Raw genomic sequence first — 27773 nt, 5'->3', positions numbered from 1 at the left:
TAATCCTTCATTTTGAGGGAGGAGATTTCATTATTTGGGTGCATCTCTAGGTTGGCTATTATGAAGAATGAGACTATTAAATTTCTTCTGAAGAAATGAAGAATTAGTTGTAGGGACAACTGTGATAATTCTCTATTATTTTCTGAGGATAAGAAAATTAAAAGTGCTCCAGATGCTTTAAGTGTAATTTTCCATCTACCATAAATTTACTTCAAAATGATTTCTTCAAACAAGGTCAGGGCATTAGTGCTCATTAAGGACTATATACATGCACAGCTCGAGAATTCATCAGAAAACCAATCAGTTGTTTGAACTCAAAGAAATTCTGTAAAAAACTGAAATTTTTTCCACTCAGCAATCTACTGCCACCTTTTACATCAGATGTCATTTTAAAATGTAGATTTTATTAATCAGGTATTGTAAAGCCAACAGATCAGGAGACAATTGCCATTGAGGAGAGAGTTTGTTACATTTACCAAAAGGAGAGATACTCCATGCTATGCAGGGTCACATGGGGAAATATCAGGGTCAGGCAGCAGGCTGAAGGAGCAGGAAGAAGGCATAACAATTGCCTTTCTTGTGGTTTCTTCAGGAAAAGCAAGGCAAGACAGGTAAATAGGTTTAGGTTTGACAAGTCTGAATAATTTCAGCAGGCTCTGGGGTATAGGGGCTGTCTCTAGGTGTCTGTTACCTGTCCCAGAGGTGATTAGGACAGGGAAGTAATGACCTCCAATATAGAAACCCTGTGAGAGCTAGACAAAGGAGATGATTTAGAATATATTCTAATATAGTCTATGGATTGGTTGATTTGCATGCGAAAGACACTCTTGAAGCCAAGTCCATCACTATCTCTAGAAAATAGCCTCAAGAATGTCAGTCTGTCCTGTGTCAGCAAGGCCCCAAGATGTCAAAGCATCAGAAAGTACAGAACATAAAAAGCATGAGCCATGTAAACACAAAGAAAGAAAATGTTTCTATGATAGAATATAAGAAGGAAAAAAAGAAGAAATAAGTGAGGGAGAAACAAGAGGGAGTAAATGAAAGAAAAGAAAAAAGTAATTTGAGAGAAGGAACAGGAAAAACAGGAAAGAGGAAGAATGGAGAAAATAAAGAAATACTGTTTCCTTTGACTAATTCTCAAACTGGAATGATTTTAACATGATATTCTAATAACAATCCTGAAAGTTACTTTAATTACTTTTATTATGTGGATTGACTCATTGAACAGTAAAGAAAAATGCAGCTGAGTAAGTTTGAGACAACTGAATGACTGCATATTTCATAAAAATAACTCCATTGGAAATACGTTGAATGTATTTCAACTTAAGTTTTTACATAACATTTTTTTGTAAATTGCGTTTGCTTGAAGATTTATTCCTTAAATGAATAATGGAAATTTGTAGTAGCCAGAAATCGAGAACTTGACAGGTGTTTGCGAGAGAAGCGGGAACTCTTGTTTCTAATAAAATATGGAGAAATTATAAAAGCCATATATTTTCTTCCTGATTTTATTTTTCCCTTTTCTTTCCTTGTTGGACCAAAACTGTGTACATTGGTTTTAATTAAGAATCATTTAATTATTCTAAATATTCTAGGTTTTACAGGCATCACAATTCCTTTTGGAGGTCACCCTGGGCTCTGACTCCTATTGAAACTTTTGCCACTACATAGAAAACTTCCAGTTTGCTCACTTTCTCACATTTATTTCTCATCTGAAATCTCTAAATATTTTCCATATGATTGTGAGAATGAACATACAACAGACACTATGTGACAATTCAATTTGGACCTATAATCTCTGTGGTAAACAGCCCAAGAAACCAAATCACAACCTCTGAAACAGCACAGAAATAGGCAGGACTTGGTGACTGACAGCTCCCCCAGTTTTTTGTGTCTCAGGATTAACCAGAGAAAGCCAAGTATGCTCCCCAAACCAATCACATAGGAACATAGAATGCCCCACTTCTAGGTAGCCCTCATCAGGTTGCCCATGCCAACAACTTCCATTCACAGCACAGCTTGAGCCTTTCTCTTTTTTCTTTTCTTTATTTCACTATACAGCTTTTCCACTCTCCTCCCTGACTCAAACCTCCGTCAAAGCTAAGTGATAGTGGCTGACTCCCTTGGACAGCAAGTTCTGAAAAACTAGCCTCTACTTGTTCTCATCTGAATGGTGCTCATTTATTTCTACGTGCTTTTCTTTTCCTGAGACTGATTTCTTTTCCTTTCACTAGTCTTCATAATTTTCCTTATGATAATCAGGGAAGTGATGTTGTCTTTCTTCAGTAATAGTTTTTTTTTTTTTTCTTAATTGGAGTATAATTGAGATATACCAGTTCCAGGGAATACCATATTGACTTGATTTTTGTATATACTGCAAAATGATCACTACAATAAGTCTAATTAACATCGATCATAATATATAATTACAATTTTTTTCTCATGATGATAACTTTTAAGATTTACTCTCTTATCGATTTTCAAATATACAATATAGTATTATTAACTATAGTTATCTTGCTGTATATTACATCCCTAGGACTTACTTATTTTATAACTGGAAGTTTGTATCTTTTGACCCACTTCACCCATTGGGCCCTAACCTCGGGCAATAACCAGTCTGTTTTCTGTGTCTATGAGCTTTTTGTTGTCATTGTTTTTAGATTCCACATATAAGTGATATATAGTACTGACCTCTGTCTATCTGCCTTATTTCACTTACAATAATATCCTTAACATCCACCCATGTTGTAAAAATAGCAAGATTTCATTCTTTCTTATGGCTGAATAATCTTCCAGTGTGTGTGTGTATGTGTGTGTGTGTGGTGTGTAAGACACATTTTCTACAACCATTCATCCATCAGTGGATACTTAGGTTATTTCCATAGCTTGGCTATTATAAATGATGCTGCATTGAACATGGTAGTGCACATATCTTTTTGAGTTAGTGCTTTTGTTTTCTTTGGGTATATACCCAGTCGTGGGACTGGTGAATGATATGTTAGTTCTATTTTTAATTTTGTGAGGGACTGCCATATTGTTTTCCATAGTGGAAATTGGTGGAAAACACCAATTTACCTTCCCACTCACAGTGCATGGGAGGTCAGTTTTCTCTATATTCTCACCAACACTTGTTATTTCATGTCTTTTTGATAATAGCCATACTAGCAGGTGTGAGGTGATCTCTCATTGTGGTTTTGATTTATATTTCATGATGATTAGTGATGTTGAACACCTTTTCATTTACCTGTTGGCCATTGGTGTGTCTTTGCAAAAATGTTTATTCAGATCTGTCCATTTTTTAATTGGGTTGTTTGTTATAGATTGTATGAGTTTTTATATGTTTTGGATTTTAACCCTTTATCAGATATATGATTTACAACTATTTTCTCCCATTCAGTAGGTTGCCTTTTCAATTTATTGATGGATTCCTTTGCTGTGCAGAGAAACCTTTTAGTTTGATGTAGTCCCACTTATTTATTTTTACTTTTGTTGCTTTTGCTTTTGGTGTTGAATCCAAAAATTCGTTGCCAAGACCTATGTCGAGGAGCTTATTGCCTATGTTTTCTTCTATGTGTTCTATGGTTTAACGTCTTCTGCTCAAATTTTCAAACCATTTTGAGTTAATTTTTGTGTATGGTGTAAGAAAGTGGTCCAGTTTCATACTTTTGCATGTAGCTATCCAGTTTTCCCAACACTATTCATTAAAGAAACTGTCCTTTCCCATTGTATATTCTATCTCTTTTGTCATAAATTAATTGATCCTATATGCATGGGTTTATTTCTGGGCTCTATATTCTGTTCCATTTGTCTATGTATCCATTTTTATGCCAATACCATACTGTTTTTATTACTATAGCTTTGTAATATAGTTTGAAATTATGGAGTATGATGCCTCCAGCTTTGTTCTGCTTTCTCAAGAGTGCTGTGGGTATTTGAGGTCAGTAGTAGGTATTTTTTATTTTTTTTGGTCGGATGATATTATATCAGGTAAGGAAGAGCACAGGTAAAACTATGACCTGAGGTAGATGAATTTGTTTTTAAGACTCCTAGACATTTTACAATTATTTGTTCTTACCTGAATTCTAACATATGTTCTCCAATTTTTAATCAATGGTAAAACCTTTTCTTACCTTCTCCTTGAACCAAAATATGTTTCCAAAACTTTTGGGGGTAGTGGAAATAAGACAGGATTATATATCAAAGATCCTGGGAAAAATGGAGTTCTTCAATTTAAAAATCTATTTAACCTCAGGCAATTTATTTAACTGCTCTGAGTTTCAGTATTTTAAACTGCTAATGAGACTTATATTGCCTTCTGCATAAGATCAAATGTTTTGTAAACAATTAAGTGATTCACATATATCTCCCCTTTTTTGGTTTAAAAAAATTGTGGTAAAATAGAATATAAAATTTACTATCTTAACCTTTTTAAAATATGCAGTTCAGTAGTGTCAAGTACATTCACACTGTTTTTCAGGTAATCCCCAGAACTCTTTTTATCTTGTAAAACTAAACTGTGTATTTATTAAGCAACAGCTCTTATACTTCCTATATTTGCATATTAATGTATGATATGTCCTTAAGGTCAAAGGATGCTGTTTTGACTATAGATTCAAAATTCACTCTGTAGGAAGATTTTGATGGGCATGGAATATCTTTATACTGGTCCTTAAATTGGCCCAATTCTGGCTTTATTTGCCATTTATTCATTTTGACTATTATTGTCTCACATCCAGTCTTGTCCTATTCCACCAAAACCAAAATGACATTTCCAAAACTCAAATGAGATCATGTATCTCTCAGCCTGAAATCTTTAGGTGGCATACCTCATTTTATTGTGTTCAATTTTGTGTGCTTTGCAAATATTGTGTTTTTTAGAAAATTGCAGTTACGTGGCAACCCTGCATCAAGCAAGTCCGTTAGCGCCATTTTTTCCAATAGCATTTGCTCCTCATGTCTCTGTGTCACATTTTGGTAATTCTCACAATATTGCAAAATTTTCTTTTCCCTTTAGTCTTTTTGCTAGTTTATTGGGGGCATCATTTCTTTTTCTTTATAGGGAAACAGACAATATTTCAAAGTTTTTCATTATTATCTTTATGGAAATCTGTATCAGTGATCTTAGATGTTACTATTTTAATTGTTTTGGGGTGCAGTGAATTGCACCCATATGAAGCAATGAATTTAATAAATGGGGTGTCTTCTGACTGTTCCACTAACTGGCCATTCCCATATCTCTCTCCTTCCCCCCGGACCTTCCTATTTCCTGAGGCACAACAATATTGTTTTTTTTTGTTTGTTTGTTTGTTTTTGTTTTTGTTTTTTTTTAAGATTTTATTTATTTATTTGAGAGAGAGAGAATGAGAGACAGAGAGCATGAGAGGGAGGAGGGTCAGAGGGAGAAGCAGACTCCCTGCCGAGCAGGGAGCCCGATGCGGTACTCGATCCCGGGACTCCAGGATCATGACCTGAGCCGAAGGCAGTCGCTTAACCAACTGAGCCACCCAGGCGCCCTGAGGCACAACAATATTAAAATGAGACTAATTAATAACCCTACAGTGGCCCCTAAGTATTCAGGTGAAAAGAAGAGTTACATGTCTCTCATTCTAAATCAAAAGGTAGAGATAATTAAACTTAGTGAGGAAGGCATGTTGAAAGCCAAGATAAGGCTGAAAGCCTAGCCTTTTATGCAGATACCCAAGTTGTGAATGCAAAGGAAAAGTTCTTGAAGGAAATGAAAAGTACTACTCCAGTGAAAGTGATAAGAAAGTGAAACAGCCTTATTTTTGATATGGAAAAAGTTCTAGTGGTCTGGACAGAAAATCAAGCCAGCTACAACATTCCCTCAAACCAAACTCTAATCCAGAGGAAGGCCCTAGCTTTCCTCAACCCTATGAAGGCTTAGAGATGTGAGGAAGCTGCAGATGAAAATTTTGAAGCTAGGAGAGGATAGTTTATGAGGTTTAAGGAAAGATTCCATCTCCATAACAAAAAAGTACAAGGGGAAGCAGCCAAGTACTGATGTAGAAGCTGTAGCAAGTTATTCAGAAGATCTAGCTAAGAAAATTCATAAAGGTGGCTATACTAAACAGATTTTCGATGTAGACAAACAGACTTATATTAGAAGATGATGCTATCTAGGACTTCTCTTTCTAGAGAGAAGTCAAAACCTGGTTTCAAAGCTTCAATGGACTCTCAAGGCTTCAAGACTGACTCTCTTCTTTGGGGCTTATACAGCTAGTGACCTTCAGTTGAAGCCAGTGCTCATTTATCATTCCCAAAATCCTGGAGCCCTTAAAAATTATGTTAAACTTACTTTGTCTGTGGTCTATAAATGGAACAACAAAGCCTGGGTGATAGCGTATCTTTTTACAGCATGGTTTACTGAATATTTTAAGGCCACTGTTGAGACCTACTTGCTCAGAAAAAAGCAAAAATTTTTTCAAAATATTACTATTCATTGACAAGGCACCTAGTCACCCAAGAGTTCTGATGGAGATGGACAGTGAAATTAATGTTGTTTCATGCCTACTTACACAACATCCATTCTGAAGCCCATAGATCAAGGAGTCGTTTTGACTTTCAAGTCTTATAATTTAAGAAATACATTTCATAAAGCTGTAGCTCCACTAGATAGTGTTTCCTCTGATGGATCTGGGCAAAGTAAATTGAAAACCTTCAGGAAGGATTCACCATTAAAGATGCCATTAAGAACATTCTTAATTCATGGGAAGAGGTTAAAATATCAAAATTAACAGGAGTTTGGAAGAAGTTGATTTCAACTCTCATGGATGACTTTGAGAGGTTAGAGAGTTCAGTGGCAAAAGTAACTGGATATATGGTGGAAATAGAAAAAGAACTAGAATTAGAAGTGGAGCCTGAAGATGTGACTGAATTCTCCCATCTTATAACAAAACTTGAACAGATGAAGAGTTGCTTCTTAAGAATGAGCAAAGAAAGATTCCAAAATAGATGGAATCTACTCCTGATGAAGATGTTGTGAAGATTATTGAAATGACAACAAAGGATTTATATATTCCATAAACTTAGTTGATAAAGTAGAGGCAGGGTTTGAGAGGATTGACTCCAATTTTCAAAGTTCTACTCTGGGTAAGAAAGAGCATCATACTACAGATAAATCATTTGTTAAAGAAAGAGTCAATTGGTGCAGCAAGCCTCACTGTTGTCTTATTTTAAGAAATTGCCACAGTCATCCCAACCAATAGCAACTACTACTTTGATCACCCTTAGCAGCCATCAACATCAAAGCAAGATCCTCCACCAGCAAAGATTAGAACTTGCTGAAATCTCAGATGATGGTTAGCATTTCTTAGCAATAAAGTATTTTTTAAATTAAGGTATGTACATTGTGTTTAAGACATAATGTTGCATACTTAATAGGCTACAGTATGGTGTAAATATAACTTCTATATTCACTGGGGAACCAAGAAATTAATTTGACTCATTTTATTGTGATATTTGTTTTATTGCAGTGATCTGGGACCAAACCCTGATATCTCTGAGGTATACTTGTATGCCCTGTTAGATCTTGCAAGCTCTGATTCCAGCTTATTTCTTTGGTTTCATATTATAATAATCTCTGTCATATACTGGTTTAGCCTCATAAAGTTTTGGTTCCTGGAGGAGAGGTCATGCTTTCTTCACATATCTTTCTTTTGTACATATATATGCTGTGAAGGCTTTTGCCAGCCCCCTTCACTTAGAGGCATTTCCAGTGAGCCTGAGAGAGGGGTTAGATCATTTCATGAGGTCACCTTGAGATCATTTTGTAACAACAAAACTCTGCTGTTCCATATTCCATTACCAGTTAGGTCCAAAGAAGCTAAGAAAACTTCCGTGGAATGAGGTGTTAATGGAGGATAGAAAGACAATACAACCTATTACAAAGCTTACAAGTACCAAATGACAAGAATGAAAGTAACACCTAAAACACAAAATAACTTTATATTTTAGCATAGACCAATAACTCAAACTCTCTTAGAACTGGAGTTAGCTGCAAGTCAGTAATATTGTTCTAAAATACTTGTGATATAGGTGATCAGCTGAGGAAGACTTTCAGTGTATGACAGAACAATGAACAATTGTTTTAACTATCTCCCTTGTTTACAGACTTGGCTTTTTCATGTTAATAAGTATTCCTGCAGCCAAGCTTTTAAAATGGTAGATAATACCATTTATTTTTTCATTCCTTTTTCTTTGTTTTTTCATTCCTTTTTCTAAGTGTAGAAGACAGCCAACCAAAACAAATCAAACAATACTAAAATATTTCATAAAGTATAACACACACAGTCCAAAATAGAGGCTTGCTATTATACCAACCCATGACATGGAAGACTTAAGTTCCTTTGTACAGCAAAGAGAGAGTGGTTTGACATATAAATACCATGAGAATGGTAAATTATTTCTTTATACTCTGGAAAACCAGCTGTGCTGCGACTTAGCAACAATCTTAAAATAGAATGGAATGTGTGAAAATCTGGTCATTGTTGTCAACTATTTTCATGTTCTTTACTGTGATTTTCTTATATAAGAGGTATCCACTCCAAAGAAATTATGTGCTGCTTGTCAGAACAGTTTAGTCATAGAGATAGAGACAGACAGAGAAAAAGTCAGAAATATTTTCTTCAGGCAACTATCTGTAACTTTTTGATATATATTAGCAGACTTGGTTGCCAGTTACCATGGTAGTTAAACCACACTCAAAATTTTGACAGATTCCTGGAAAGTGAAAACAGGTTCTCTAATTAAACATAAAAAAGATGAAACTGGTAGACTTTAAGGACTTTAAAGCTATAATTTTTGCATTAATCCATAGCAATTCATGATTGACCTTTGAAATGCTAAAGAAAGGAACTAGAAGTAATGTTTCTTCAGTAAGTTATTTCAATCCAAGGATTAAAAAAAATGAGGACTAAACTGGGCAGGAAATGACAGTATTTGTAATAGTTGCGATCTATTTTGGTCAGTTCTAAAGTGATCTTTTTTTGGTGTAAAGTATATACTTTTAAAGAATTAGCTCATTATTTGTGATTCCCCATAGTCTGTCAAGAGGTTAGTAATTTCAAATCTTTTGACCTAAAAATCTACCATTAAAGATTTTGGTTTTGAGAGAATAACTGGTTCAATGGCCAAGTCCATGCTACTCATTATGGTGGACAAACCACCCCCCCAGAAGCCCCAGCCTGTCTTGCCAGACATTACCATATACCTAACCCTTTACACCTCAGTAACAACAAAGTGCTGATCATTTTCTGTTCATATCTTACGCATCTTGAATACAAATTTCTGTTTATAATTTCACGTGTGTTTGGGTTTCCCCATCATTGAAAATGAGATTGAAAACAGTATCAGCAGTAGAAAAACATTTAAAATACAGTAACAGTATTATTACTCCTCACAATATCAAGAATGTGGAGTAAAATCAAAACAAAATTAAACAAACAATTTATGCTTTGCGTGATGCCCAGAAGCTAAAATTCTCTGAAATCTTTCCTAATTTGTATAATGGGCATAATGTCACTGAATTTGATGGACTATTTTAAGATTGAGATAAAGTATGTAAATCAAGTCTATTATTTACTATATTATAAAACTTGGAGTTTTATAAAACTTGGAGGGTCATAGTTTCTTTTTTTCAACCCTGTGGTATATCCAATAGCAAAGCAAGTTGATTCTAGTTTCAAAATATATCTTTGATAATATTATTTCTCAATACCTTCCCCAATATTACTCTAGTCAAATGAACAACAAAATGAAAGTGACTCCTAACTGTATGCTTTGCATTCACTCTTGCCCTCTAAACCATTCTTCATAATCATTCTTAAAAAAAATAGTTTGTTTAGATTATTCCACCTTTTTTTTTTAAATTTTATTATGTTATGTTAGTCACCATACAATACATCATTGGCTTTTGATGTGGTGATCCACGATCCGTTGTTTTCGTATAACACCCAGGGCTCCATGCTGTATGTGCCCTCCTTAATACCCATCACCAGGCTAACCAATCCCCCTCCCCCCTCCCCCTAAAAACCTGTTTGTTTCTCAGAGTCCATAGTCTCTCATGGTTCATCTCTCCCTCCAATTCCCCCCCCCATTTTTCCCTTCCTTCTCCTAGTGTCCTCCATGCTATTCCTTATGTTCCACAAATAAGTGAAACCATATGATAATTGACTTTCTCTGCTTGACTTATTTCACTTAGCATAATCTCCTCCAGTCCCATCCATGTTGAGGTAAAAGTTGGGTATTCATCCTTTCTGATGGCTGAGTAATATTCCATTGTATATATGGACCACATCTTCTTTATCCATTCATCTGTTGAAGGGCATCTCAGCTCTTTCCATAGTTTGACTATTGCAGACATTGCGGCTATGAACATTGGGGTGCATATGGCCTTTCTTTTCACTACATCTGTGTCTTTGGGGTAAATACCCAGTGTGGAGGTTCCTCAAAAATTTAAAAATAGAGCTACTCTATGACCCAGCAATTGCACTAGATTATTCCACTTTTTAAAGACCTACAGTGATTTCTTTCCACCTGTAAAATAAAAAGCAGTCTACAGGGTGCCTGCGTGGTTCAATCGGTTAAGCGTCTGCTTTCTTTCTTTTTTTTTTTTTTTTGCACCCTCTTTCTTTTTTTTTTTTTTAATTTTATTATTTTATGTTAGTCACCATACAATACATCATTAGTTTTTGATGTGGTGATCCACGATTCATTGTTTTCGTATAACACCCAGTGCTCCATGCAGTACATGCCCTCCTTAATACCCATCACCGGGCTAACCCATCCTCCACCCCCTCCCCTCTAGAACCCTCAGTTTGTTTCTCAGAGTCCATAGTCTCTCATGGTTCGTCTTCCCCTCCGATTCCCCCCCCCCTTCATTTGTCCCTTCCTTCTCCTAATTCCTCCATGCTATTCCTTATGTTCCACAAATAAGTGAAACCATATAATAACTGACTTTCTCTGCTTGACTTATTTCACTTAGCATAATCTCCTCCAGTCCCATCCATGTTGATGTAAAAGTTGGGTATTCATCCTTTCTGATGGCTGGGTAATATTCCATTGTATATATGGACCACATCTTCTTTATCCATTTGTCTGTTGAAGGGCATCTCGGCTCTTTCCACAGTTTGGCTATTGCGGATATTGCCACTATTGTTCAACATAGTACTAGAAGTCCTAGCAACAGCAATCAGACAACAAAAAGAAATAAAAGGTATTCAAATTGGCAAAGAAGAAGTCAAACTCTCTCTTTTCGCAGACAACATGATACTTTATGTGGAAAATCCAAAAGACTCCACCACCAAATTACTAGCACTCAAACAGCAATTCAGTAATGTGGCAGGATACAAAATCAATGCACAGAAATCAATTGCTTTCTTATACACTAACAATGCAACTGTAGAAAGAGAAATTAGAGAAACGATTCCATTTACAATAGTACCAAAAACCATAAGATACCTTGGAATAAATCTAACCAAAGAGGTAAAGGATCTATACTCTAGGAACTATAGAACACTCATGAAAGAAATTGAAGGAGACACAAAAAGATGGAAAACATTCCGTGCTCATGGATTGGAAGAATAAACATTGTTAAGATGTCTATGCTACCCAGAGCAATCTATACCTTCAATGCCATCCCGATCAAAATTCCAATGACATTTTTCAAAGTGCTGGAACAAGCGATCCTAAAATTTGTATGGAATCAGAAAAGACCCCGAATTGCCAAGGAAATGTTGAAAAAGAAAAACAAAGCTGGGGGCATCACGTTGCCTGATTTCAAGCTATATCACAAGGCAGTGATCACCAAGACAGCATGGTACTGGCACAAAAACAGACATATAGACCAATGGAACAGAATAGAGAGCCCAGATATGGACCCTCAACTCTATGGTCAAATAATCTTTGACAAAGCGGAAAAATATATGAAATAGAAAAAAGACAGTCTCTTCAATAAATGGTGCTGGGAAAATTGACAGCTATATACAGAAGAATGAAACTCGACCATTCTCTAACACCATACAGAAAGATAAACTCAAAATGGATGAAAGACCTCAATGTGAGACAGGAATCCATCAAAAGCCTAGAGGAGAACATAGGCAATAACCTCTTCAACGTCGGCCACAGCAACTTCTTTCAAGATACATCTCCAAAGGCTAGTGAAACAAAAGCAAAAATGAACTTTTGGGACTTCATCAAGATAAAAACTTCTGCACAGCAAAGGAAACAGTCAATAAAACAAAGAGGCAACCAACCCACCAAATGGGAGAAGATATTTGCAAATGACACTACAGATAAAGGGCTGATTTCCAAGATCTATAAAGAACTTCTCAAACTCAACACCCAAAAAACAAATAATCAAGTAAAAAATGGGCAGAAGACATGAGCAGACACTTCTCCAAAGAAGACATACAAATGGCTAACAGGCACATGAAAAATGTTCATCATCATTAGCCATCAGGGAAATTCAAATTAAATCCACACTGAGATACCACCTTACAGCAGTTAGATTGGCAAAAACTGACAAGGCAAGAAACAACAAGTGTTGGAGAGGTTGTAGAGAAAGGGAAACCTCTTACACTGTTGGTGGAAATGCATGTTGGTACAGCCACTTTGGAAAACAGTGTGGAGGTTCCTCAAAGAATTAAAAATAGAGCTACCCTATGACCCAGCAATTGCACTACTAGGTATTTACCCCAAAGACACGGATACAGTGAAAAGAAGGACCATATGCAATGTCTGCAATAGCCAAACTGCGGAAAGAGCTGAGATGCCCTTCAACAGATGAATGGATAAAGAAGATGTGGCCCATATATGCAATGGAATATTACTCAGCCATCAGAAAGGATGAATAACCAAATTTTAAATCAACATGGATGGGACTGGAGGAGATTATGCTAAGTAAAATAAGTCAAGGAGAGAAAGTCAGTTATCATATGGTTTCACTTATTTGTGGAACATAAGGAATAGCATGGAGGACATTAGGAGAAGGAAGGGAAAAATGAAGGGGGGAAATCAGAGGGAGAGACAAACCATGAGAGACTATGGACTCTGAGAAACAAACTGAGGGTTTTAGAGGGGAGGGTGTGGAGGATGGACTAGCCCAGTGATGGGTATTAAGGAGGGCACATACTGTATGGAGCACTGGGTGTTATATGAAAACAATGAATCATGTCACTACATCAAAAACTAATGTGGCACTGTATGGTGACTAATATAGCATAATAAAATAAAGGAAAAAAAAAGGAAAAAGAAAGATGAGTGAAAGACCAATTTGAAACCTAGCTATCAAAAGCCTTAAAATATATGTACCCTATCACCCACAATTTTCTTTTTTTCATTTTAAAAAAATTTTTTTTATGAAAAATATGGAACCTTTCATGAGTGTGTCAACTTTGTGCTGCAGCCATGCTAATCTTCTCCATATCCTTCTGATTTTAGTCTATGGGCTGTCAAAGTGAGCACCCACAATTTTATTTCTCAAAATTAATCCTATAGAAATGCTCACACAAATCTACAAAATATATATATAATATTTATATCAGCATTTTTATAATAAGCAAAATCAATATAAACAAACATGGATAGGGAATAAAAAGTCATTGTCTAGGTAGAAAAAAAAGGACAAAAAACACCATCTTCTTTCGTCTCTGACATGCATATTCACAGAACACCGTTAGGTATAAAACAAATACTATTTCAAAGGGAAATTCAAACATTGCAGTTATGACTGGCTACCTTCCCTAGAGAAGTGACATCAGAGCAGAGCTCTGTCCCGTACTGATGTGCCATGTTTTTGTTTTTTGTTTTAATTAAAATATGTGTGACATATAACATTATATAAATTTATGGTGTACAACATGATCTGATACATTTGTATACTGTAGTATAATTGTTAATGTAGTGATAATTAGTACTTCTATCACTTCATGATTATTTCTTTTCAGTCATTGGAAAAATTGGGATTTAGTCTCTTGGTAAGTCTAATGATTATAATACAAAATTGTAGTCTGTATTCATTACTGTGCATTAGATCTATAGGATTTCTTTACAATTCATTGCAAGTTTGTATCCTTAAACAACATTTCTCCAGTTATGTCACACTACCAGGGCCCTGTTAACCACCATTTCACTTTGTGTTTTTAAAAGTTTGGCTTTTTTAGATCCTGTATTTAAGTGATATCAGATAGTACTTGTCTTTTTCTGTTCCACTCATCTCAGTTACCATAAGGTATTCAAGGTACATCCATATTGTCACAAATGGCTGGATCTCCTTATTTTTCATGGCTGAAAAATGTTCCATTATGTATATATACAGCAGAATTATTTATCCATTCATACACTGATGGGCACTTAGGTTTTTTCCATATCTTGGTTATGGTGAATAATTCTGCAATAAACAAGGAAGTGCATATATCCTTTTGATATCCTGGTCTCATTTTCTTTAGGTATATATCTAGAAGTGGAATTGCTGGATTGTATGATAGTTCCTTTTTTAATATTTTGAGGAATCTCCATATTGTTTTCCATAGTGGCTGCACCAATTTACATTCCCAGAGTATACATGGGCTCCCTTTTTACTCATCCTCACCAACACTTACCTCATGTCATCTTGAGAACAGCCTTTCTGACAGTGTGAAATAACATTTCGCTATGGTATTGATTGGCATTTCCCTGGTGATTAATGATATTGAGCACCTTTTCATGTACCTCTTGGCCATTTGGTAGAAAATGTCTAAGTCTTTTGCCCATTTTTTATCAGGTTTTTTGTTTTTGTTTTTGTTACTGATTTGTATGAATTCTTTATATATTTTCAATATTAATCCCTTATCTGATATATAGTTTCCAAATACTTTCTCCCATTTTATAGGTTGCCATTTCATTTTGTTGATCATATCTTTTGCTGTGCAAAAGCTTTTCATTTATTGTAATCCCATTTGTTGATGTTTGCTTCTGTTGTTCGTGCTTTTGGTGTCACATCCAAAAGATTATTGCCAAGACCAATGTCAAGGAGCTTCTTCCTTAAGCTTTCTTCTAGGCATGCTATGGTATCATATCTTATGTTTATGTCTTTCATCCATTTTGAGTTAATTTCTGTGAGTAGTGTAAGATAGGGGTCCAAATTTATTTCTCTGCATGTGTTTCTTCAGTTTTCCCATCACCATTTGTTGAAGAGACTATCCTTTCCCTATTGGATGTTCTTGTCTCTCTGGTCAAATATTAGTTGACAGTATTTGTGGGGGTTTAATTCTCGATCTCAGTTCTGTTCCATTGGCCTGTGTGTCTACTTTTATTCCAGTACCATAATGTTTTGATTAGTACATGTTTGTATTATACTTGGAAATTAGAAAGTGTGATGCCTCCTGCTTTGTTCTTTCTCGGGGTTAATTTGGCTATTGGGGGTCTTTGCTGATTCCATACACATGTCAGGATTATTCTATTTCTGTGAAGAATGTCACTGGAATTGGCACTTGGGTAGTAGATAGTTTTGGAGAGTATAAGCATTTTATCAATATTAATTCTTTTGATCTGTGAACACGGGATGTCTTTTCATTTGTTGGTGTTGTCTTTGATTTTTTTCAAACAATTGTAGTTTTTGTCATACAGATCTTTTTCTTCCTTGGTTAAATTTATTACTATGTATTAATTGTTTTTGATGCTATTATGAACAAAATAATTTTATTTCTTTTTCAGATGTTACATTATTAATATATAGAAATGCAACTGATTTCTGTATGTTGGTTTTATATACTGCAACCTTATAAAATCCATTGATTAGATCTACAAGGTTTTGATTGAAACTTTGGGATTTTCTATGTAAAAATCATATCAACTGCAAATAATGTCAATTTACATCTTTCTTTTGACTTGAATGTCTTTTATTTCCTTGTTCTGCCTAATTCCTCTAGCTGGGATTTCCAATACTTTAGTGAAAAGAAGTGGTGAGAGTGGGAATCCTTGTCTTGTACCTGATCTTAAAGGAAAAGCTTTCAAATTTTTCTACCATTGAATATGCTGTGGGTTTGTCATATATGTCCTTTCTTATGTTGAGGTATATTCCTTCTCTACCCAATTTGTTCATGCTTTTTATCATGAAAGGATATTGTATTTTCTAACATGCTTTTCTGTATCTTTGAGATGATCATGTGATTTTTTTCTTTCTACTGATGTGATGTGTCACATTTATTAATTTGTGTATGCAAATCCTCCTTGCATCCCAGGGTTAAATCCTATGTGGTCATGGGTATATAATCCTTTCAATATGTGGGTTTGCTAATATTTTGAGAATTTTTTGTGTCAATACTCATCCAGGATATTGGTCTATAGTTTCCTTTTCTCATAGTGTCCTTATCTGTCTTTGTTATCAGGATAATGCTAGTCTGATAGAATGAGTTTGAAAATATTCTCTCTTCAATTTTGAGGGAGAGTTTGGGAAGGGTTAGTGTTAATTCTTCTTTAAATGTTTGGTAGAATTTACCAGTAAAGTTGTCTGTTCCTGCAGTTCTGTGTTGAGAAGTTTCAATTACTTATTCAGTTGCTTAACTTATTATTAGTCTGTTGAGAGTTTCTATTTCTTCCTGATGAAATCTTGGTACATTGTGCATTTCTAGGAATTTATGTCTTCTAGATTGTCTAATTCGTTGGCATGTGATTATTCACAGTAGATTCTTATCATCCTATGTATTTCTGCAGCATGAGTTGTAATGTCTCCCCTTTCATTTCTAATTTTATGTATTTGAGTCTTCTCTTTTTTCTTAGTTAGCAAAAGGTTTGTCAATTTTATCTTTTTGAAAATCCAGCCCATAGTTTCAATTAATCCTTTATATTGTTTTTCTTGTCTCTATCTGTTTATTTCTATTCAGAACTTTATTATTTACTTCTTTCTGCTAACTTTGGACTTAAATTGTTCTTTTTACCCCCTAGTTCCTTGAGGGGCAAATTAGGGTATTTGAGATCTTTTTAATTTCATAATATATACATTTTCAGCTTAAACTTTTCTCTCAGAACTCCTTTTGCAGCATTCCATAGGTTTTAGTATGTTGTGGTTCCATTTTCATTTATTTTGGGACATTTTAAATTTTTTCTTATATTTTTTTATTTGACCCATTGGTTATTCAGATGTGTGTTGTTCAGTTTCCACGTATTTGTAGATTTTCCAGCTTTCCACTTTTTGTCCCTTTCTAGTTTCATACTATCATGTTTATTAGGTTATTGGTATGATTTCAATATTCTTAAATTTAGTAAGACTTGTTTTGTGTCCTATCGTATCATCTATTCTGAAAAGCATTTTGTTTGCACCTGGAAAAAATATGTATTCTGTTGCTATTGCATGGAATGTTCTGTAAATGTCTAAGTCCATTTGGTCTAAAGTATGGTTCAATTCCAAAGTTTCCTTGTTGTTCTTCTGTTGGAAGACCTATCCATTGCTGAGTGGTTCTGGGGTTTCCTCTTATTATTGTTATTTTTCCCTTTAGATCTGTTAGTATTTGCTTAATACATTTAGATGTTCCAATGTTGGGTGAATGCATATTTATAGTTATTATATCCTGATATATTGATGCTTTTTCATTATATAATGACCTTATTTGCCTCTTGTTACCATTTTTGGTGTAGTCTATTTTGCTTAAGTATTAATAGATTAATTCTATTTTCTTTTGGCCTCATTTGCATGGAATATCTTCTATCCCTTCTCTTAGAGACTATGTGTTTCTTTAAATCGGAAATGAGTCTTTTGTCGGTAGCATATAATTGGGTCCCTTTTAATTTTTTTTATTTTTTAAAGATTTTATTTATTTATTTGACAGACACAACGAGAGAAGGAACATAAATAGGGGGAGTGGGAGAGGGAGAGGGAGAAGCAGACTTCCCACCAAGCAGGGAGCCTGATGCAGGGCTCAGTCCCAGGACCCTGGGATCACGACCTGAGCTGAAGGCAGATGCTTAATGACTGAGCCACCCAGGTGCCCCTGTTGGGTCCTTTTTTTTTTTTTTTTTAAGTCACTTAGTTACTCTGTGCCTTTTGATTTGTGAATTCAGTCCATTTACATTAGAATGACTACTGATACGTAAGGACTTACTAATGCCATATTATTAATTACTTTCTGATTATTTTGTATTCCCATTGTTTCTTCTTCCCTCTACCTACTTGTGTAAATTGGTTATTTTCTGTGGTGGTATGTTCTATTTCCAGTTTTTTTGTCTTTTGTGGCTCTTCTTTCAGTTTTTGCTTTGTGGTTACCTTGTGGATTACATAAAACATCTTATAGATAAAACAGTCCATTTTAGGCTGATAGTAACAGATCTTCATACACCTATAAATATGCCACTCTTTTACTTTTCCCTTTTTTTTAAATTTTTTTATTTTTTAAAGATTTTATTTATTTATTTGACAGAGAGAGACAGTGAGAGAGGGAACACAAGCAGGCAGAGTGGGAGAGGGAGAAGCAGGCTCCCCGCTGAACAGATAGCCCGATGCAGGGCTTGATCCCAGGACCCTGGGATCATGACCTGAGCCGAAGGCAGATGCTTAACGACTGAACCACCCAGGCACCCCTACTTTTCCCTTTTATATTATTGATGTTAAAATTTAACTATTTTAGTTGTGTATTCATTAACAACTTGTAGTAGCTATAGTTAGTTTTACTACTCTTTAACGTTTATACTATTGTTGAGTGATTAACACACCATCCTAATATAGAGTTATAGTTCTTTTACTTTCTATTCACCTTACCAGGGTATTGTATACTTTTATATATTTACATGTCAGTTATTAGCATCTTTTCATTTCAGCTTAAAGAACTCTTTTCAGCATTTCTTGCAAGGCAGGTCCTGTGGTGGCAATTTTTTTTTTCTTTCATTGGAGGGGGTAATTGAGAAGGTGTGACTGTTGCTTAGCCTTTGAGCTGGTCCTGGGCAATTGAAGGCTCCTTACCTCTCCTGTCTTTAGAACGTATGCTCTGCCCACAGTTCCCACAGGGGGAACCATTTCTCAAGGACACAGCCTTGAGAGAGAGCATTATGTTTTGAGCCCCTCTGGTTGGTGTATGTGACTGAACCCAGTTAAAATTTTAATGTAATCTTAAAAAATTCTGGTAGGCAGGTATGCAGATTTACTCATCTTGCAACCACCTAAGACAAAACTTATAAGTTTCCTTGCTTATTAAATCTGTCACCTACAGATCTGGGGTGGTCTGCCTCTTTCTTCAGTCTCTCCTTGACCTCTGTGTACAGGAACCAGTTTGCAAAACAACATCTTTCAACATTTTGAATATGTCATTCCACTCTCTCCTGGCTGGTAGGATTTCTGCTGAGAAATCTGCTGATAGCCTAATTAGGGTTCGTGTGTAGGTTCCTTTCTTTTTTTCTTCTCCTGGCTGCCTTTAAGATTATTTATCATTGATTTTTAAAATAATTTCATTATAATATTTCTTGGGGATGATCTTTTTGCATTGAGATAATAAAATGCTCTATTAGCTTAGTGGGCTTGTAGGTGCAAGTCCTTCCCCCAGATTTGGGAAGTACTCATCTATTATTTCTTTAAATAAACTGTGTCTCCTCCCTCTCTTCTCCTTCTGAAATCCCAGTTACTCTAATATTTGCCTTTCTGATTGAATCTGATAGTTTTCATAGGCTTTCTCCACTTTTAAACAATCTTAGTTCTCTTTCTTTTAACTGAATTGTTTCTTTATTCCTATCCTCCAAGTCATTTATTGTCTCTTCCATCTGGTCTGCCTTGGTACAGATGTACTCTTGTGCATTCTTCCTCTCCTTCATTGAATTTTTCTGTTCCAGAATCTCTGTGGCTCTTTTTTTATCATTTCAATCTCTTTGATAATGAATGATTTCTATTCATTAATTTTATTCCTGATTTCATTGAATTGTTTTTCTGAGTTTTCTTGTAGTTTTTTTTTTTTTATTTTTTATAACATCTATTTTGAATTCTTTATCGGTTAGTTTGTGATATTCTATGATGCTGAGTTCCTTTGTTGGAGAATTATATTCTCTTATGATACTATATTTTCTTGATTTTGAAATACTGTTTGTCACTATGTGCTTCTGCTTTTGCATGTGAAATAGCAGCTATCTTCTTAACTAAACTTTTTTTTTTTTTTTTTGGTTCTTGTAATTCATCAGGCTGGCTATTAGAATCCTTTCTTTTGTATTTCAGAAGATAGTGCTATAGCTCAGGTTTGTGGCTTCTTCCTTGCCCACTGGTATTTGCCTATTTTCTGAACAAGCTCCCTGTCTACTAGCATCTCTCTCCTGGATGCACTGGGTAGAATACATAAGGAACTGTCCCAAGAATATATAGGGTTTAGCACTTGGAGCTTTGGGGGTGCCAACATATCTGGTGGGGAGATCTTCTAGTGGGGCACTCCTGGACATTTGTGGGCAGACTTCCTGATGAAGTCCTGAAAGAGATAGCAGGAATTGTGTTCCTTTAATGTCCTCTGATACTCTTATCTACTTCTTTCTCTTTCTTCTTTCCCCCAATCACGGCAGTTACTCCTCAGAAATTAGGGTGCTACTAAAGGGATATGGATTTTTCCAGCCACAATCCATACAACTTGGGTAACCAGGTAGTCACTCACCACCTTACTTTCCACCTAGTCCATGGGAAAGGTCTCTACGTTGCACGTCCTCTGTGGGAGAGGTTGCCGCCGCCTGCCAAACAGCTTAGGTTTTGAAATGTCACCCTGGGATGAGGGTGGCTCTGGTGAGTTGCTCCCTCTGCTCTGTATCCAGATTCTTCTTTCCTCACTCCAGTGGCATGCTGGAATCTCCCCTCAGGCAACCTGGACTTCTGCAATATCTCTTTCCATATGGGTATCTGCCCAGGTTTTTTCTCTCATTGCCGTAAGTAGGGATGGGACAGGGTTGTCAACTCCCTTGGATCCACAACCTTTACTTGAGGTCTTGTTTATTTTTAGATGCACAGCACCTTAGTGTAAGGTGCTGAGGCACTTTTGCTCGGTTATGGATGTAATTGTTAAAAAGGGGGAGAGAGAAAAAAGGAATGACTTATGCTTCCATGATGTTGATGCCATTCTTCCTGAAGTACCATGTTTAACAGTCTCACTTTGGTTATGCTGGCACCACTCTTCTGGCTTGATGAAGCAAGACTGAATGTGGTATTATGATAAATTCTGAACTCCAAGCCAGAGAGTTAGTTTAGTTCCAGTTGCCTATCCTGAATGGTTGGTTTAAAAAAGAGGACCCTAAATAGAAAGCAAAAACCAAAAAAACCAGAAAGACAGATGTTGTGATCTCTTATTAAGAGATGAGTTCTAAAGATCTTACTGAGGTCTAACTCCTAGCAATGTTTTGTTTGGTTCTGTGTTTGTGGGTAAGGATGATTAAATTGACAGTGGAGTGAGTATTTAAAATAAAGCTAAAGGAGCTGAAGAAAGAGTGTTTAGGTCATGTTAAAAATGAGAGACTCGGGCGCCTGGGTGGCTCAGTTGTTAAGCGTCTGCCTTAGGCTCAGGTCATGATCCCAGGGTCCTAGATCGAGTCCCACATCAGGCTCCCTGCCTGGCAGGAAGCCTGCTTCTCCCTCTCCCACTCCCCCTGCTTGTGTTCCTGCTCTCGCTGTCTCTCTCTCTGTCAAATAAATAAATAAAATCTTTTTAAAAAAATGAGAGACTCATAAACCAAATGAACACAAAGTTTAAAGGAGCAAAGATAACAATAAGAAAGTAAACATTCATGCTCAAAGCACCAGGATCAACATTAGTATCTGATGAAGTATTTGAGAAGGAAAGAAATCCACAATACAAAGAGGGTTATTTTATGATAATAAATGGAATAGTCCGTCCTGAAGATATTAGTGTTCAGTGTACTAAATGACATATCAAAACATGTAAAGTAAAAACATTTAAAAACACAAAAAAGAAATGACAGATATATAGTAGCAGTAGGAGCTTGACTACTACCATTCCTGCAACATAAAATAAGTAGACAAGAAAAAAAAAATCATACTTTTAAAAATTATCTTGTAGGCTTTAGTTAAGTGTGACATGGCTGTCTGAAATGGAAGCTGCTCTACTGCAATTTTGTATGATTCCACATTATCATCAATACTTGTTATTGTCCACCTTTAATTTTAGGCATTTGGAAATGTGTAGGAGTAGGACAATGAGGTTTAGAAGTTTTGTTTTGCATTTCTCTCATGATTGATGGCACTGAACACTTGTTATATGATTATTAGCTATTTGGGTATATTCTTTTTTGAAGGTTTTGTTCAAGTATTTCATCCATTTTTAATTCAGGTTTTCCTTTTCTTACTGATTTGTAAGAGTTCTTTAGGTATTTCAGATATGAGTTATTTGGAAACAAACACACATTAAAGGAACTAGAGGGAAATAGACAACAATAGAGAGAGCAGAAGAGAACTTTAGAGTCTAAAGAAAATAATGCATGTGAGGAGATGGAGAATTAGACATTTACCCATAAAATAATTACACGCTTTTATAAAATAGAATCAGAATAGGAAAGAACAATTTGAAAAAAAAAAGGAATAATGAAAATTAGGTATTTAGTAGTAGTTTTGAAAGAAGAAAATCCCAGAAAATATAATTAAAATGCAATAGAAAAAATATAAATGCAAGAAAAGGTAGAAAAATTAAATGATCAATTTAGGATATTAGAGATTCAAATTTTAAGAGTTCTAGAAAATGAGATCATGGAAAATTGGTAAAACATTCTGAATTGTAGAAAGTAGAGCCTAGGGAGAAGATTCTAAATGTTTTCAGGAAAAAAAAAATTGGTTCATACAAATGATCATGAACCTGATACTAGAAATACTCAGCTGCTATAGCTGGAAATTCAAAATACAGAGAGCTTCACTTTTACAATTCTGGGAAAAATATCACCTAACCAAAATATCAATCAATATTTCTATAGTCAAAGAATGCAAATATTAACTAACAAACATAATTTTATTATATATTTATGTAGATATTTATATATACATATTTAAAGACTGCAAAGAGGAGGACTGATTGCAAGAGAGCTAATTCGCCTCTATCAGAAAGGAAGCAAATGAAGTTTTAAAATTGAGCAATTCTCAACATCAGCATATTGTTTAGATTGTGTAAATATCAGGCAATAAAAACAACTGAGAGTTGAAAATGGTTGTTGAATAGGGCTAAAGCACTAGGGATCTAGTGCCCTAAATTTCACTAAAAACAGTTTGGATCTGTATATATATTTGGTGGGAAATTCACCGACCAAAATATCAATAGGAAAATATTTACTAGAGCCTTCGTGTAGGCAGGTCTCATTAACTTAGATATTTACATATTTTTTTGTACCTGAATGTAATTAGTATTTATACAAAAAGTGATTGGTACCAGTGATTAAGACTGAGGAAATTGCAATGAATGATGGGTATATTAATATTGAGAACATCGTTCTGGTTAATGTACTTTTGCAATACTTAAGGGAACTGGAAAAAATGAAGAATGTGAGTAATTGAGGTCATTTCTCATATAAATCTGGAAGACTGCAGAACTCACATAAGTGGAAAGATTCCTTTGAGTTTGCTGTTGCAAGGCAAGAAATATCCCTACCAATTATTAGAAATAAGAAGGACTGTGAGGAGATAATATAACGATTTATGGGCTTTCCCAGTAATTAGGCAGAAACATGACCTAAATGCAGAAACACTCATTTACAGGCATTGAGCAAATGAGATGTGGTCATTTTTGATACCAAAGAGTTAAATGAATAAACTTCAAGAGACTTCTCAGAAAATATCTGATGTTTGATATGTATCCCTGAGCTATCCTGTGACAAAGAAAAAATAATAATTTTAATGGAGGAATACCGTTTTGTCTTTTTTTTTTTTTTCCAGCTCAATTAATTCTGTTCAGTAACTTAGATCCTTAAATATGTGCTTATATACTGGGCATCAAATAGTTCTTTAAGCAATGTAAACATTAACATTCTTCATTTTTTTTTTTCCCTTCCTACTTATTAGTCATGATTGAGCACCTACTGGTAGTGCTTTAAAATACACTTGTAAACATCACAACAACTCAGGGAGTTTCAGGAATATTCTGCACATGAGAAAATTTATGTTCAGAGATATTAAATAAATTGCTCAATATCACAACACTATTCAACGAAAAAATATAGCAAATGCAATACTTTTCCATTACATCATGCTGTATCATTTTAAACTCTATTTTTTCAGCCAACAGGTGTTCATTGAGTGTCTAGTGTCTGTCATGCTCTATTCTTGACAGTGAAAGTGAGAAATAAAATGCAGTCCCTTTCTTTATGATTCTCATAGTCTAGTGGAGAGAGTATTTGCATAAACACGTAGTTTGGGAAGCATGGAAATTTGGCTTTGGCCTTAGCAATCCTTTTTGGGAATTCTGTACAAGTTGAGAGAATGTATTAAGAGCAGAATACCACTACAAAACATCATGAGGGAGAAAGACTCCAGACTATCTATGATAAATCATTTTCAATTCTGATACAAAAGATAATAAGAAGAAAATTTAAGTCAGAGAAAAATGATGTACTAAAAACCATATTTTGTTTTCACTTATTTGACTTCAAAAGAGTTTTCACAAATGATTTAGAAATAAATTTTTTTGATGATTTTTAGTCCAGAGAGGCAAAAATTTGGAGCAAATTCTTATTTAACCTACTGCAATAGAATATCAAACATTTTCTGTGGGTGGATATCAAAGAATTTTTGGTTTAACCCAAGCTATAAATTCTAAGCAAAGAATTCTATCTTTAAAACTAGTGCAGAAACACTAGTTCTTGACTTACATTCTACTGTATATACCATCAGAAAATTTAGAAATATTATTGAATTGATATATTTCTTATTTTAATAACAAATTTAGACATATACAACCATACATTTGTTTTGTTTTATTATCCTGAGTTGTGAAGAATTTAATTCTTCTTTACTTGTTGAAAAACTTTTAGATCTCACATAGCTAACAACGAAGTGAATCTGATTGATAAACTATATGGAATTGAAAATCAGTGAAGCAAATGTCTTATAACTGTGACTGAAAATGAAATAAATGTGGTGAAGGCTAGGAGTGACATGTAAATAAGCAGATGATGGGTGTTTTTTTTCCACACATTCTTCAGTTATATGTTAGAGGAGTAATTATAACACATTTTTATGTAACAAAATTACTGCCCTTAAGCAGGAAAATAGTTACCACTCTACTTAATCCAGAAACATTTACAAGATATAAAATAAATGATGGAACTGCTTTGTCAGATATCAGATGTTCAAACAAGATGGAATAGAAGCTATTACATTTTTTAAAAGATTGAATGAAAGATTTAACACTATACTCTGCCAATAACAATGCCAACTTTGAAGACAGCTTACTTATAGAGAACATAGTTTATTTGTTAGAGTCTGCTAAAGAAATAACCAAATGAGTGCGACTTGAGAGCAAAAGTATTTCTTGCATTCTGTCTGCTATAAGGAGAATCCCAACATTTTGTTTCACAGAACATGCCAAAATAATGTGCATGGAATGAAAGCTGAGATGCATGTGGGAATTTGGAGATTTGTTATATTGAAACCAATTAAGTTTCTCCATTGCTAAATTTTTAGATCCAAGATTAAAAGAAATTTTATCTCAGGCAATAAGTGTAAAACAACTAAGCAAAAATATTCCTGATAAAATAATATGTGAAGACATTTTTAAGTCTTCTGAAAATAGACAGGATCTTATTTAAGCTGTGCAAACAACTCCAATTTGAGAAATTGATTTGAGGAAATTTCAGGAATTAAAGAGATGATAAATCTCTACTTAGATGAAAAACTTTCATAGTTAGTGCCAAACATGACCATTAATAATAGCATACATTGGCAGAATTACCCCCAAACAACTGTACACCTACCAACCACATTGGAAGTTAGTGGAGTTGTTTTCCAAATTAAAATTTCAAACTATTAGAATTTACATTTACATTGTTAGTAGTGAAATTATAATTACCTCTTTGGGAAATTTGAAACTTTTTTCAACTCCCTTGAGTTCATTTTATGATGGCATTAGTTGGCCTCCCCTAAATATTGATTTTAATATTCAATTATTTGACATTCAACCAAAAAGTGTATTGAGGGTACATCTATAATTATAATGTGGTATAATAGCCTTGGATTAATGTATTTATTACTAAAGTTATCAAATAATAGAGTAGGTAGTGGGTTCTGTAGTAGGACATCAAGAAATGTTCTATACAAGTGTTTTGAGTAACAGTTTGCCAAACAATAGTCACTTTTATAATAATATTGAGAAAGAAACAATGATAACCAATTTGACATAAAATTAAGTTATTACAGTTATATTTACAACTGTAATAAAACTACTTTCTTTTTAGATAGCATCATTTTGTCTTCTTTGTTGTTTGTACAACCAATCAAATATATATTATAAAAATGCATATTTAGCATAATATATGTAATATATTGCATTTGACTATTTACATGAATGTTTGATCTTACCATTAAAGGAAACAGGACAGTTTTATTTATGCCTATTGTGAATTACCAAAGATTATAACCTTTACTTCCATTTTCTAGAAAATACTAATAGTTTTCTCTCTTTCTTTTTTTAGGCTCAAGAAATAAGTTTATTTCTCCTGTGATCCTTGGAATCTGTGGGAGTTGTCAGGGTCTACAAATTAAAACCAGGTAAAATAGTATTATTATAATTTCTCTTTATTAAGTTAAAGGAGAAATTTCTATTTATTTTCCTCTATAGGCAGGGCAGAGTAAAATAAGGGAGAAAAAAATAAAGGAACAGATGAATATAATTGTTACCAGTTGACTTCTAGTTCAAATCACACAGTCCTCTCTTGTGTGAAAACAGGCAGAGAGAAGACTGGAAGCAGCATCATATACCCCATCCAGAGAAGCCAACTGAGCTTCTGCTCTTGGCCAGTGCAAGGAAATGTCCAGGCACTACAAGTACTGGTGAAACAATGTAGAGGTCCATTATGTGATTTGCGACTTAAAGTGACTGTACTGTGCTCACTAAGAGAAAACAACTTGCGTGGATCTAAACCAGTTCTTCCAGTGTGAGGATTTGTTTTTGTATTTTTTATTTAGTTTTTAAAGTTCAAGTATAATTAACATATATTGTTATATTAGTTTCAGGTGTACAACATACTGATTCAATTCTATACAATACTCAGTACACATCGTAAGTATACTCTTTTTTTTGTTGTTTGTTGATTAGGTTTTTTTAAAGTTTTATTTTAATTCCAGTTAGTTAACATACACTGTTATATTAGTTTCAGTTACACAATATAGTGATTCAACACTTCCATACATCACCCTGTGCTCATCATGACAAATGTACTCCTTAATTTCCATCACCTGTTTAACCCATCACCCTGCCCTTTCCCCTCTGGTAACCATCAGTTCTCTGTAAATAAGAGTCTCATTCTTGATTTGTGTCTCTCTCACTCTCTTATTTTTTTTCCCTTTGCTTGTTTGTTAAACCCACGTATGAGAGAAATCGTATGGTATTTGTCTTTCTCTGGCTTATTACATTTAGCATTATGTCTTTGTAAGTGGCAAGATTCCATTCTTTTTTATGGCTGGATAATATCCCATTGTGTATATATATATATACCCCATCTTTATCCATTCATCAGTCAATGGACACTTGGGCTGCTTCCATATCTTAGCTGTTGTAGATAATGTTGCTATAAATATAGGTATGCATGTAACCCTTTGAATTAATGTTTTTCTA

General features: G+C 34.6%; 1 long non-coding RNA gene and 1 other non-coding gene across 2 annotated transcripts in view; one reads left to right on the top strand and one right to left on the bottom strand.

The window, feature by feature from the left end:
• The window catches only part of LOC144381253 (uncharacterized), a 158061-nt gene extending 130746 nt beyond the window's left edge, over positions 1–27315 (top strand). Inside the window, exons 2-3 of the long non-coding RNA XR_013446144.1 lie at positions 26632–26707; positions 27167–27315. This is a non-coding gene — a long non-coding RNA (uncharacterized LOC144381253). The remainder of the gene's footprint in view (positions 1–26631; positions 26708–27166) is intronic.
• On the bottom strand, positions 13383–13485 carry LOC118540415 (U6 spliceosomal RNA). Its single transcript, XR_004919626.1, has one exon. It is a non-coding gene; the product is annotated as a U6 spliceosomal RNA (small nuclear RNA).
• Positions 27316–27773: the final 458 nt, after the last annotated feature.

The sequence above is a fragment of the Halichoerus grypus genome, chromosome 3 (genome assembly GCF_964656455.1).
Source record: "Halichoerus grypus chromosome 3, mHalGry1.hap1.1, whole genome shotgun sequence".
Taxonomy (NCBI): domain Eukaryota; kingdom Metazoa; phylum Chordata; class Mammalia; order Carnivora; family Phocidae; genus Halichoerus; species Halichoerus grypus.
The sequence above is the reverse complement of the archived record's forward strand: the minus strand, read 5'-3'. Positions and strand labels throughout refer to the sequence as shown.